The following is a 14,887-nucleotide window of genomic DNA, read 5'->3' as shown; positions in this document are numbered from 1 at the left end:
TCAAGCTAGCACTCTCACAGACACACACACAATCGATGGTTTCTGGAGAAAATTAGGTAATTGGTTATCTTAAATTACAGTATTTTAAGCAAGTTAATTGACCTAGCTATCTACTATACGGTGTTTGGTTAGCCCGCTGTCAAACGGTTGTGGGCAGTGCCTGACGTTAACATGTAGCATGATGCATACGAGGAGGTGTTCAGGGGATTAGCAAATCTAGGCTATTGCATTGGTGTGTTAGTGTTACGGACAGTCAGTGCAGTCACTTCGTGACATGAGCAACAGACGTTTAACGGCAATTCGTTTATTTACGCTAGCTTGTAACTGTTAATAGCTTATTTGACACGGTGTAAAAGTTTGATTAGCACGCTAGCTGTGTGTTTGGTCGTATAGCTTCGTAAAAGTTTGGTTAACAAGTCAGTTGAGTATTGAGCTGTATAACTTCACAAAAATAATAAATAAATAAATAAAATGATTGTTTAAAAGTCCGGTGATCAACACAGTTTCTCAACGAAAAAGTAAAGGTCCTGGTATTAGCCAATCAAACGGAGTAAATCACCCACTTCCGGTTTCAATACGGATCCTGTAGGAAATACGTTATGTCTGCCGACAGATGCCTTACATCTTTTCTACTAAAAGTAAACCATTATTATAATAAGAATAAATCATTAAGAAGATATAGTAATATTGACCTCTCTAATGTATGGCAATCATTATTCTTCTATATCTGCACTGTGTGTGTGTGTGTTTCTGTGTCTGTGTGTGTGTGTGTGTGTGTGTGTGTGTGTGTGTGTGTGTGTGTGTCTCTCTCTGTGTGTGTGTAGACCTGCAGTAATGAGGTGAAGTGCATCTGTGATCAGGGCTACACTGTGTCTCTGTGTGTGTGTGTGTGTGTGTGTGTGTGTGTGTCTCTCTCTCTGTGTGTGTGTGTGTGTGTGTGTGTGTGTGTGTGTAGACCTGCAGTAATGAGGTGAAGTGCATCTGTGATCAGGGCTACACTGGGAAGGACTGCAGTGTGTATGACCCCATCCTAGACCCCACTCTCCCCGACGACCCCGAGAAGCACAAGGGTGTGTATTTATGAGTGTGTGTGTGTGTGTGTGTGTGTGTGTTATTTAATGGAGTTAGAAGCATAAGGGTGTGTATTTATGAGTGTGTGTGTGTGTGTGTGTTATTTAATGGAGTTAGAAGCATAATGGTGTGTATTTATGAGTGTGTGTGTGTGTGTGTGTTATTTAATGGAGTTAGAAGCATAAGTGTGTGTATTTATGAGTGTGTGTGTGTTATTTAATGGAGTTAGAGGCATAAGGTTGTGTATTTATGAGTGTGTGTGTGTTATTTAATGGAGTTAGAAGCATAAAGGTGTTGTTCTCCTGGGTTGCACAGCACGCACACACACACACACAGCTATAAAAGACACACGCACACACACACACACCCTTATACAAAGCACAGCAAGCAATCCAATACTAATAAAAAAGAATAAGCAGTGCAGAATACCATAGCTGCATATAAAAGGTAATACAAATAAATAGACTTAGGCAGTGTGATTCCTGCTTTGAAATAAAGAGAGAGTTGTCACTTTGTGCATTACACTCTGTAGCCTAAACCTAACAGATACTGCATGAGATCAGTATAAATTCAAATCAAACCGTTAGGAAAGAGTGTCACAGACACAAAAAGACTAAAACCAATCAGACAACCTGTAATTTAACACAGTGTGGGCCCAGGCCAAGGTCTTCATAATTAGGTCTATATTCTAACCATAGAAACATTTTGAAATGTGAATTGTACAAAAATGCTTTCAGAGAGAGTTTAACCTGAGCAATTCAAGTTGGAATAAGCTTAACCAACTGGTAGGGTATGCCCATTAACAATGTACCTGATCATGATGACGGCAGAATGTTCTCCTTTATGTAAGATATGGCAAGTTCAGGATCAGTGAAGGATTTCTCCTCATCCCCGAAAGTGATACGAAATATAGCTGGAAAACGGATACCGTATTTGACATCCTTGACATCTTTAAGGAGCCGCCTCGCCTCTGTAAACGCTGAACATTTCTTAGCTACTTCTGGTGCGAAGTCAGGGAAGATGTGCACGCGCTTCTCCATGTAAAACAACTTCTTCTTCTGACTTGAAATCTGGAGGATGCGATCCTTCACGTCTCCGTGACCGGTCAAATTATGAACGGTCTGGGCCTCTCTCCTTTTCGGGGTTTTGGTGCCAGTGAACGATGACCACGGTCCAGACGTGGCGTGTCTTCCAAATCCAGTATCTCTTTCAATACAGTCGCACAGAACTGCCGTGGGTTTTTACCTTCTACACCCTCCTCTATTCCTATTAGACGGATGTTCTGGCGACGGCTTCGGCCTTCCAAGTCCAAGCACTTCTCTGCCAAACTGCACACTTCTGACTGCAATTGTCTCATGGTAGTTTCAAGAGTCATGACTGATGAACTCCACTCTGTGGTGGACTGCTAGAGGTCGTCAATGCGCTTGGTGTTGTTATATTCTTTTCTATATTCAGTCTATTACACTTAATTCTAAAGGGTGGTCTAGTTGGTTGTTGCAATCAAGGAAGCTGGAGCGGGTCGGATCAGAACCAAGATATTTATTGTAGCAGACAAGAAATATCACTAAGTACTTTCTGAGTCTAAGTATTCTAAGTGGAACAGAGCTCTGAGAGTCGCCGCGTGTCGGGGTCTTCAGGAGATGGATGTCCTTTCTCTCTCTCTGCGAGCTGATCTGAACCCCGTCGCTCCGATCTGATTCCCTGAGCCTCGGGCCCAGGCGAATTTAACTGGTGGCATTACGTAACCGAATGGAATGCATAACAATCTCTAACACACACACATACACTACATAAACGGAATGAAATGCATAACAATCTCTAACACACACACATACACATACATATACGTGGAGGTGGGACGGGGCTGCTGATTTCAGACAACTGGAAATTCACTCCACTGCTGCCTTCAAACAGGTATGCCTCCTTTGAATATCATGCAATTATGGTAACTGCTCCTGTTAAAACTTATGTGATTGTTATCTACCGTCCACCAGGACAACAGGGTGATTTCGTCCATGAGCTGGACACCCTGCTGTCATCCATCCCTGACCAGGAGTGTCCAACACTCATCCTTGGCGACATGAACATCCACCTAGACAATCCCAACTCAGCTGACTTTCGGACCCTGGTTCACTCGTTCGACCTACAACAGGTCCCCACTCCTCCAACTCACAAAGCAGGAAAACAGCTTGACCTCATCCTTGCTCGGAACTGCACCACGGACAACCTAACGGTAACCCCTCTGCATCGCTCGGACCACTTCTTCATTCGCTTCGATGTTCGGCTCATTGAGCAACCCTCTGATGGTCTCGTTCCGGCGCAACCTCCGCAACCTCTCTCCCACCCACTTTTCCTCTCTGGTTTCTTCTGCTCTTCCACCTTTATCCACTTTCTCCTCACTAGGTGTCGATGATGCCACAGAATCACTCTGCTCCACTCTGAGCTCATGCTTGGATACTTTGTGTCCACTTTCCACCAGACCTGCTCGTTCTACCCAGTCTCATTCGTGGCTGAGTGATACCCTCCGAACGCAGCGCTCCAATCTCAGAGCGGCTGAGAGAAAGTGGCACAAATCTGCAGCACTTGACGATCTTGCAAGCTACCAGACACTGCTGGCCTCCTTCTCATCCAGCATCACTGCTGCTAAGAAGACTTTTTTCAACGACAAGATCAACGGTGCAACTGACGCTCGGAACTATTCTCCACCTTCAAAACTCTGCTCTACCCTCCTCCTCCTCCCCCAGCTACTAACCTCACTGCTGATAACTTTGCTTCCTTTTTCACAGAGAAAGTGGCAGCCATCGGGGAAACAGTTCGACCAACTGTCTCCCCCCCCTAAGGGCGCAACCGTCAATGGCTCATCATTTCCTTCTTTCACCCCTCTCAGCGAGAGTGAGGTCTCCAAAATCCTAACAGGTAGCCGTCCAACTACATGCCCGCTGGACCCCATCCCATCCAATATCCTTCAAGCCATATCGCCTGCCGTCTTACCGGCAATAACACAGGTGATTAATGCTTCATTTAATTCTGGAACATTCCCCTCTTCATTTAAAGTGGCTCGGGTAACACCGCTGCTCAAGAAGCCGTCTCTCGATCCCACTCAGGTGGGAAACTATCGACCGGTCTCACTTCTCACGCTACTATCAAAAACCATTGAGAGGGCAGCTTCCAAACAGGTCACAGAGTTCCTAGCAAGGAACAATCTCCTCGATCCAAACCAGTCTGGATTCAAAAGTGGTCACTCCACCGAAACAGCCCTGTTGTCTGTGACAGAGGCCTTGAAAACAGCTAGAGCAGCAGCTCAATCCTCAGCTCTCGTCCTGCTTGATTTATCAGCTGCGTTTGATACAGTCAACCACCGCATCCTTCTGTCCATACTGTCAAGTATGGGCATTTCTGGCAAGGCGCACTCCTGGTTTGAATCGTACCTCACTGGGCGCTCGTTCAATGTGTCATGGCAAGGTCAGCTGTCTGTACCTCACCACCTTACCACAGGGGTGCCCCAAGGCTCGGTGATGGGACCACTTCTCTTTGCCATCTACACCACTTCGCTGGGCCCTATCATCCGCTCGCATGGTTTTCCTATCATTGCTATGCCGATGATACTCAACTGTTTCTGTCTTTCCCTCCTGAGGACACCACTGTCTCGGCGCGGATCTCGGACTGTCTTGCTGATATATCCACATGGATGAAAAACCACCACCTTCAGCTGAACCTGGCCAAAACGGGAACTGATGGTCTTTCCAGCCAAACAGGCCATCCACCACAACATCAGCATCAATATTGACTCCTTGTCTCTTGTTCCATCCAAAACAGCAAGAAACCTCGGGGTCATTATTGATGACCAACTGACTTTCACGGACCACATTGCCTCTGTCTCTAGGTCCTGCCGCTTTGCGCTATTCAACATCCGCAAAATCAGGCCGTACCTAACCCAGTATGCCACCCAGCTGCTGGTGCAAACCTTGGTGAATTCACGCCTTGATTACTGCAACGCCCTCCTAACGGGCCTGCCGGGCTTGCGTGGTGAAACCACTACAAATGATCCAGAACGCGGCGGCGCGTCTGGTGTTCAACCAACCGAAGAGGGCACACGTCACCCCGCTACTCATTGACCTCCACTGGCTGCCTGTAGCTGCTCGCATTAAGTTCAAGTCACTTATGCTTGCCTACAGAGTGCTTGATGGTTCTGCTCCTACCTACCTAAATGCTCTTGTAAGGGCAAATGTTACACCCAGGATGCTGCGCTCTTCTAGTGAGCGTCGTTTGGCACTGCCGTCTGTGCAAGCACGGCAGTCCAGACTATTCTCATTTGTAGTTCCACGTTGGTGGAATGAGCTGCCCAGCACTACCAGAGCAGGGGCGTCCCTCTCTACCTTTAAGAAGCTTTTGAAGACCCAACTCTTCCAGAGAGCACTTCCCGTCCTAACTGGCACTTCGACTAGTGCGTAACTTGCAATTACAGCAGTTACACTTCTGCACTCTTTCTTTTTATTTCATTTTGTTATATTTCTAATGTAAAGTACTATTTATTTATTGTTACACCAGGTTCTATTGCTCGTAGCTTGAATATTCTCTCCCTTGTACGTCGCTTTGGACAAAAGCGTCTGCTAAATGACTAAATGTAAATGTAAATGTAAATATACCATGACAGTCGATCACTGTCCTTCAGCCCAAGAACCCAGGCACCAGGAGGACTCTAACCTTACTGGAATTTGGGCCTACGGGCCTGGTAGTGGTGGAGGGGCATACACAAGATATCTGTACATGAGAAATATCACTGGAATCTAACAGTGTTCTGTGCATTAGCAGACTGTAGAGAGTTGAATCAGATCAGAATCAGAATAGTATTTATTGCCAAGTAGGTTTACACCTACCTGGAATTTGTTCTGGTGTATAGGTGCATACAGTGAACATAAAACATACAAACACAATAAGTACTACACAAACACAATAAGTACTACAATACAAAAAGCAGGGCAGGAGTGCAAAAGTGGATGTGTAATGTGCAGTGTGCAATGTAGTGTGTGTTAACATAACACAGGCTTGAGGTGTGGGGGCGGGATAAGTGTCCATGTCAGGTGGGGGTCCCGGGCCTTGTTAATAAGGCCAACGGCAGCCGGGAAGAAGCTGGTTTTGTGGCGTGAGGTTTTGACGGTGGAATGCAACTCCTGTCGAATGAAGACAATTTCTTGACGAAGGGCAGCCGTCTCAGAGTCTGGAGAAAGCTGTAGAGAATCAGCTTCGGCGGTTGAGCTAGCACCTTTCCTGCTAACAGTTGAATTAGCAGCCTTGTGTGGACAATTAGCCATTATCTTTAAATGAAAAAATAAATACTGTGTATACGTGATATCTCCTTACCTAAGTTACCTAACTAATGTTACTAGACTATAAGATGACGTATTCATATAATTATCGGTATTCTGCACGCTTAAGAAACAATTATATAAGTTGCATGCAGAGCTCTGGACTTCACAGCCTCACATGTCGAGCGTCAGCCGGAAGCCTCCGTGTGTGTGTGTGTGTGTGTGTGTGTGTGTGTGTTACTTAATGGAGTTAGAAGTATAAGGTGTGTGTTTATGTGTGTGTGTGTGTGTATGTGTGTGTGTATGCCCTCTGTGTGTGAGAATGCTTTGTGTGTGTGAGCATGAGTGTGTGTGTCTGTATGCTGTGTGTGTGAGCGTGTGTGTGTGTGTGTGTGTGTGTGTATGTGAGCATGATTGTGTGTGAGTGTGTGTGTGTGTGTGTATGTGAGCATGATTGTGTGTGAGCATGAGTGTGTGTGTGTGTGTGTGTGTGTGTGTGTGTGTGTGTGTGTGTGTGTGTGAGCATGATTGTGTGTGTGTGTGTGTGTGTGTGTGTTTCCACATCTCAGTTGCTCCATAGTGAAGTGTTAGTATGTCTGTTCATATATGGTGTGTGTGAGTATGTGTGTCAGTGTTCTGTTTTCTGTGTATCTCTTTCTATGTGCGTTTGTGCATGTGTGCGTGCGTACATGTGTGTGTATGAGTGCGTGTGTGTGTATGAGTGCCCGCGTGTGTGTGTGGGCGGGCGTGTGTATGTGTGCATGTGTGTGTGTCTGTGTGGGCGTACGTGTGTGTGTGTGGGCGTGAGTACGTGTGTGTGTGTGTACGTGTGGGCGTAAGTGCGTTTGTTTGTGGGCATGCATGCGTGTGTGTGCGTGTGTGTGTGTGTGCGTGCGTGTGCTTGTGCGTGTGTGGCCGTGTGTGCGTGTGTGGCCGTGTGTGTGTGTGCGCGTGTGTGTGTGTGTGTGTGTGTGTGTGTGTGTGCGCGTGCGTGTGCGTGCGTGTGCGTGCGTGTGTGTGTGTGTGTGGTCTCCTGAAGGTCCCAGTGGTTCTAACATCATCATCGGCTCGATCGCTGGAGCCATTCTACTGGGAGCCATTGTACTGGGAGGCACTGGCTGGGGCTTCAAGTAAGAACACACACACTCATACACACATACACACACAAACACACTCATGCACACACACACAAACACACTCATACACACATTTACATTACATTTACATTTAGTCATTTAGCAGACGCTTTTGTCCAAAGCGACGTACAAGGGAGAGAATATTCAAGCTACGAGCAATAGAACCTGGTGTAACAATAAGTAAATACTACTTTACATTAGAAATATAACAAAATGAAATAAAAAGAAAGAAAGAGTGCAGAAGTGTAACTGCTGTAATTGCAAGTTACGCACTAGTCGAAGTGCCAGTTAGGACGGGAAGTGCTCTCTGAAGAGTTGGGTCTTCAAAAGCTTCTTAAAGGTAGAGAGGGACGCCCCTGCTCTGGTAGTGCTGGGCAGCTCATTCCACCAACGTGGAACTACAAATGAGAATAGTCTGGACTGCCGTGCTTGCACAGACGGCAGTGCCAAACGACGCTCACTAGAAGAGCGCAGCATCCTGGTGTAACATTTGCCCTTACAAGAGCATTTAGGTAGGTGGGAGCAGAACCATCAAGCACTCTGTAGGCAAGCATAAGTGACTTGAACTTAATGCGAGCAGCTACAGGCAGCCAGTGGAGGTCAATGAGTAGCGGGGTGACGTGTGCCCTCTTCGGTTGGTTGAACACCAGACGCGCCGCCGCGTTCTGGATCATTTGTAGTGGTTTCACCACGCAAGCCGGCAGGCCCGTTAGGAGGGCGTTGCAGTAATCAAGGCGTGAATTCACCAAGGTTTGCACCAGCAGCTGGGTGGCATACTGGGTTAGGTACGGCCTGATTTTGCGGATGTTGAATAGCGCAAAGCGGCAGGACCTAGAGACAGAGGCAATGTGGTCCGTGAAAGTCAGTTGGTCATCAATAATGACCCCGAGGTTTCTTGCTGTTTTGGATGGAACAAGAGACAAGGAGTCAATATTGATGCTGATGTTGTGGTGGATGGCCTGTTTGGCTGGAAAGACCATCAGTTTCCGTTTTGGCCAGGTTCAGCTGAAGGTGGTGGTTTTTCATCCATGTGGATATATCAGCAAGACAGTCCGAGATCCGCGCCGAGACAGTGGTGTCCTCAGGAGGGAAAGACAGAAACAGTTGAGTATCATCGGCATAGCAATGATAGGAAAAACCATGCGAGCGGATGATAGGGCCCAGCGAAGTGGTGTAGATGGCAAAGAGAAGTGGTCCCATCACCGAGCCTTGGGGCACCCCTGTGGTAAGGTGGTGAGGTACAGACAGCTGACCTTGCCATGACACATTGAACGAGCGCCCAGTGAGGTACGATTCAAACCAGGAGTGCGCCTTGCCAGAAATGCCCATACTTGACAGTATGGACAGAAGGATGCGGTGGTTGACTGTATCAAACGCAGCTGATAAATCAAGCAGGACGAGAGCTGAGGATTGAGCTGCTGCTCTAGCTGTTTTCAAGGCCTCTGTCACAGACAACAGGGCTGTTTCGGTGGAGTGACCACTTTTGAATCCAGACTGGTTTGGATCGAGGAGATTGTTCCTTGCTAGGAACTCTGTGACCTGTTTGGAAGCTGCCCTCTCAATGGTTTTTGATAGTAGCGTGAGAAGTGAGACCGGTCGATAGTTTCCCACCTGAGTGGGATCGAGAGACGGCTTCTTGAGCAGCGGTGTTACCCGAGCCACTTTAAATGAAGAGGGGAATGTTCCAGAATTAAATGAAGCATTAATCACCTGTGTTATTGCCGGTAAGACGGCAGGCGATATGGCTTGAAGGATATTGGATGGGATGGGGTCCAGCGGGCATGTAGTTGGACGGCTACCTGTTAGGATTTTGGAGACCTCACTCTCGCTGAGAGGGGTGAAAGAAGGAAATGATGAGCCATTGACGGTTGCGCCCTTAGGGGGGGGAGACAGTTGGTCGAACTGTTTCCCGATGGCTGCCACTTTCTCTGTGAAAAAGGAAGCAAAGTTATCAGCAGTGAGGTTAGTAGCTGGGGGAGGAGGAGGAGGGTAGAGCAGAGTTTGAAGGTGGAGAATAGTTTCCGAGCGTCAGTTGCACGTTGATCTTGTCGTTGAAAAAAGTCTTCTTAGCAGCAGTGATGCTGGATGAGAAGGAGGCCAGCAGTGTCTGGTAGCTTGCAAGATCGTCCAGTGCTGCAGATTTGTGCCACTTTCTCTCAGCCGCTCTGAGATTGGAGCGCTGCGTTCGGAGGGTATCACTCAGCCACGAATGAGACTGGGTAGAACGAGCAGGTCTGGTGGAAAGTGGACACAAAGTATCCAAGCATGAGCTCAGAGTGGAGCAGAGTGATTCTGTGGCATCATCGACACCTAGTGAGGAGAAAGTGGATAAAGGTGGAAGAGCAGAAGAAACCAGAGAGGAAAAGTGGGTGGGAGAGAGGTTGCGGAGGTTGCGCCGGAACGAGACCATCGGAGGGGGGACAGAGGGTTGCTCAATGAGCCGAACATCGAAGCGAATGAAGAAGTGGTCCGAGCGATGCAGAGGGGTTACCGTTAGGTTGTCCGTGGTGCAGTTCCGAGCAAGGATGAGGTCAAGCTCTTTTCCTGCTTTGTGAGTTGGAGGAGTGGGGACCTGTTGTAGGTCGAACGAGTGAACCAGGGTCCGAAAGTCAGCTGAGTTGGGATTGTCTAGGTCGATGTTCATGTCGCCAAGGATGAGTGTTGGACACTCCTGGTCAGGGATGGATGACAGCAGGGTGTCCAGCTCATGGACGAAATCACCCTGTTGTCCTGGTGGACGGTAGATAACAATCACATAAGTTTTAACAGGAGCAGTTACCATAATTGCATGATATTCAAAGGAGGCATACCTGTTTGAAGGCAGCAGTGGAGTGAATTTCCAGTTGTCTGAAATCAGCAGCCCCGTCCCACCTCCACGACCAGTTGGCCGGGGAGTATGGAAGAAGGCATAGTTGGTGGAGAGTGCTGCCGGGGTAGCATTGTTTTCAGGTGTGATCCATGTCTCCGTGAGAGCTAAGAGCCCTAGGGAGAGGTGGTTGGCATAACCTGAGATGAAATCAGCTTTCCTGACTGCAGACTGACAGTTCCACAGGCCAACAGAAAAAGAGGTTACAGCCGAAGAGGTTTGTTGAAGTGAGCGGAGATTACCCAGGTTGCGCTGTCGTCTGCTGCGCTGTGATCTTTTTTGACAACCAGTGACAACAGAGATGCTACTGTGACACATGGCTATGGTAGAATCAAAATGAAAAGTTTACCTTGTTTGTGAGCCTTGTTTCGGTGGACTTGTACAGGTAGACTTGCACGTCTTTACCCAAAAAGGTCTTCACACGAAAAGGGCTGAGCACGAGGGCTGACACTTCCGCACACACACACACGCGCACACACACACACACACACACGCACACTCATATACACACACACACCCTCATAAACACACACTCATACACACACACAGACACTCATGCACACACACACACTCATACATACATACACTCACACACACATCATCATCATCATTGTTTATTCAGGTAGAATTGACTGAGCACAGGGCTCTTTTGCAGCAATGCCCTGATTGAGGCTACATAGTACAGAAGAACAATAAATAAACAAACCATAACAAAACAAAACAGACAAAATAAATTAAAAAAAACACATTAAACAACTCAGAAATGAAGTATAAAAAAAAATAAAAAAAAATAACATGAAGTAAAAACATTAAATCAGAGAATCATTTAAAACAACAGCATTGAGGCACATCCTTATTATCTAAAAGGCTCTTAAATTGATTGACAGACAAATACTTGGTTAATTTCAACTCCACTTGAACAGTGTTCCATTTATGGGAAGCAAAGAACTTAAAAGCTATTTTACCTATATACATACACTCACACACACACACACTCATACACACACTCACATATGATTTACAATATGATCATTTTATAATATTTATAAATATTTTATATTCATGTTATAATAGTTATGTAATATTCTCTCCTTTCTGTAGAAACATCCGCAGAGGAAGGTACGAGTCTGCAGATCCATGATGTCATCACCACCACACACACACACACACACACACACCTCTGTTACACCCACCCACCCCAAACACCTTAATTACCATACACACACACACACACACGTCCTTTACACACACACACCTCTGTTACACGCACCCATCCTAAACACCTTTGCCTTTGAAATGCACACACACACCTCTAGTAGAACAGACATATTCTGTTAAACACACACACACACACACACACAAAGGATATAACTGTCACTGAAACTTGATCAAGGGTGTTTTTTAGAGACGAGAGAGTTGTTTTTTTAGAGACGGTGTGATTTGTGTTTTCTAGAGATGAGTGTTTTTTTAGAGATGTTTTCTAGTTTGTAATGATTCTCTGTATGATAAATAAAGGACATAACTTAGATAATTTACAATCATATGAAATGCTGCTCTGTGTGTGTGTGTGTGTGTGTGTGTGTGTGTGTGTGTGTGTGTGTGTGTGTGTGTGAGAGAGTGCGTGCATGAGAGCAGAATGTGTGTGTAATCTACAGGTATCACATGCGTACTGTGTCTGTGTGTGTGTTTGTGTGTGTGTGTGTGTGTGTGTGTGTGTGTGTGTGTGTAGGGAGAATCAGGGTTAATGCCTTATTAATTTACTCTCCACCTCTCCTTTCTGTTCCTCTCTTCATTTCCTCTCTCCTCTCCTTTCTGTTCCTCTCTTCATTTCCTCTCTCCTCTCCTCTCTTCCTCTCCTTTCTATTCCTCTCTTCATTTCCTCTCTCCTCTCCTTTCTGTTCCTCTCTTCATTTCCTCTCTCCTCTCCTCTCTTCCTCTCCTTTCTATTCCTCTCTTCATTTCCTCTCTCCTCTCCTTTCTGTTCCTCTCTTCATTTCCTCTCTCCTCTCTTCTCCACCTCTCCTTTCTATTCCTCTCTTCATTTCCTCTCTCCTCTCTTCCTCTCCTTTCTGTCCCTCTCTCCTCTCTTCTCCACCTCTCCTTTCTGTTCCTGTCTTCATTTACTCTCTCCTCTCCTCTCCTATTCTCCTTTCTGTTCCTCTCTTCATTTACTCTCTCCTCTCCTTTCTGTTCCTCTCTTCATTTACTCTTTCCTCTCCTCTCCACCTCTCCTTTCTGTTCCTCTCTTCATTTCCTCTCTCTTCTCCACCTCCTTTCTGTTCCTCTCTTCAGGTCATCTGGTGTGTGACTCCTCTGTCCAAATGTCCTCTCACTCTCTCTGGTATCCTCTACACACTTCCAGAACTACAGATCCCACACTCCTCTCTCCCCTTCTCCCTCTGCACACTTCCAGAACTACAGATCCCACACTCCTCTCTCTCTCTCCCCTTCTCCCTCTGCACACTTCCAGAACTACAGATCCCACACTCCTCTCTCTCTCCCCTTCTCCCTCTGCTCTTGCCTCTGTTACTTAGTTAGCTAATGCTAAAGCACCTGCCGATGTTAGCACTGCCGCTAATCTTAAGCAACTGCCGATGTTAGCACTGCCGCTAATGCTAAAGCACCTGCCCATGTTAGCACTGCCGCTAATGCTAAAGCCCCTGCCGATGTTAGCACAGCCGCTAATGCTAAAGCCCCTGCCGATGTTGGCACAGCCGCTAGCACTAGCGAATGCTAGCTCTAGCGAATGCTAGTGTGGAGCACCAGAGACCCTGTGCAGCCCATTCCTCCAGCCCATCGCTGGGCCTCAGACCTGGGCAGGAGCAACAACACCTCCTGGGGCTTTTCTCATGCAGCTGTTTTTTGTTTGATTTAGTTTATGCTGAAAGCCAGTCCTACTACTAGACCCTTAAACTCACGTGGGTGACCTTCGACCTTTGACAGTGATGTCGCCCATATGATGCCAGGTGTCTTATCTGACATCAGACAAGAGCACAAGCAGGTGTGTTAAAGCAATATGCTAGGCTCATACACACACACACACACACACAGTAGGAAATCGCAATCAGACACACACACACACACCATAGGAAATCACAACTGGACACACACACAGTAGGAAATCACAATCAGAAATACTCACACACCCATAGGATGTCGCAGCCAGACACACACACACACACATATACACTTACATACATACAAACACACACACACAGGATATCACAACTACAAACACACTGATATCAAAACCAGACAAAAAGCCTGCCTTTCACACCTACAAACTTACACAGACAATCCTGCCTCTTTAAAAGGTGCAGACCAAGCTAATAATAGCTAATACACACACACACACACACACACACACACACATCTGTGTATATTCCAGTGCTTTGAAGAGTCCATGACATAACTTGGTCTGGACACATTTATCTTGCACACATGAACACACTCGTTATTTCACACTTGTTATTTCAGGTTAGGCTTACTGTAACACACACACACACACACACACACACACACACACACACACACACAAAACCCACTAATGTTTCTTTTAGACTGCCAAAGCACAAGACCAACTTGACTAGAAACATTTCTGCCATGCAAATCCTATATGGAACATATATAGCATATAAAAACATCTCAGATCTCAGCACCACACGAATGAAGTATATGGACCCATAATTAAAGAGTAATCAGTATGGATATTCGGTATATTTAATGTTTATTTACAGGTATGTAAGCCTCAGATGAGTTGTGTCCTAAATCCATACAGAACAATGTGGACATGTGGATTTCTGTATATTAATATAAAGCTATATAGATCAGTGTATATAGTCTATATAGATATGCAACGGATTCAGATCAGTGGATGTGAATATGTTGACGTCCATAGATGTGTATGTACATATATATATATATATATAGATGTAAATGTATTTATGTTTGAATATAACTATACGTATCATGTTTATATGTATTTATGTTTGAATATAAGTATATATATATGTTTATATGTACTTATGTTTGAATATAAGTATATCATGTTTATATGTATTTATGTATGAATATAAGTATATCATGTTTATATGTATTTATGTTTGAATATAAATATACGTATCTATGTTTATATGTACTTATGTATGAATATACAGTAAGTATATATATATATGTTTATATGTAAATGGTGCTTCAGCTGTTACAATAAAATGAGACAGAGCTTCATTTAATCTTGTCATTTGTGTGTGTGTCTCCCCTTGTGTGTGTATGTGTGTGTGTGTGTGTGTGTGTGACTAATCTGAAGCCCTATTATCACCTAATGTGAAGCTCTATTATCACCTAGCCTGACGATGTCATACTCATAATTCTAGTCAGAATTTGAGTCTGATATCGCTCCATTGGGCTGTGATTATGGGGCGTGTTTCAACCGAACCAGGAGAAAAAATGCCTCTTCGCTCAATTGGTTATCTTCGCCACACTACAACCAATCAGAACAACGTAGTATG

At 45.6% G+C, this 14,887-nt stretch overlaps 1 pseudogene; it reads left to right on the top strand.

The window, feature by feature from the left end:
* Positions 1-11,498, top strand: part of LOC122131148 — a 25,969-nt pseudogene extending 14,471 nt beyond the window's left edge.
* Positions 11,499-14,887: the final 3,389 nt, after the last annotated feature.

This window comes from Clupea harengus, unplaced genomic scaffold (assembly GCF_900700415.2).
Source record: "Clupea harengus unplaced genomic scaffold, Ch_v2.0.2, whole genome shotgun sequence".
NCBI lineage: Eukaryota > Metazoa > Chordata > Actinopteri > Clupeiformes > Clupeidae > Clupea > Clupea harengus.
Note: the sequence above shows the minus strand (reverse complement) of the source record. Positions and strands in the feature narration are given on the sequence as shown.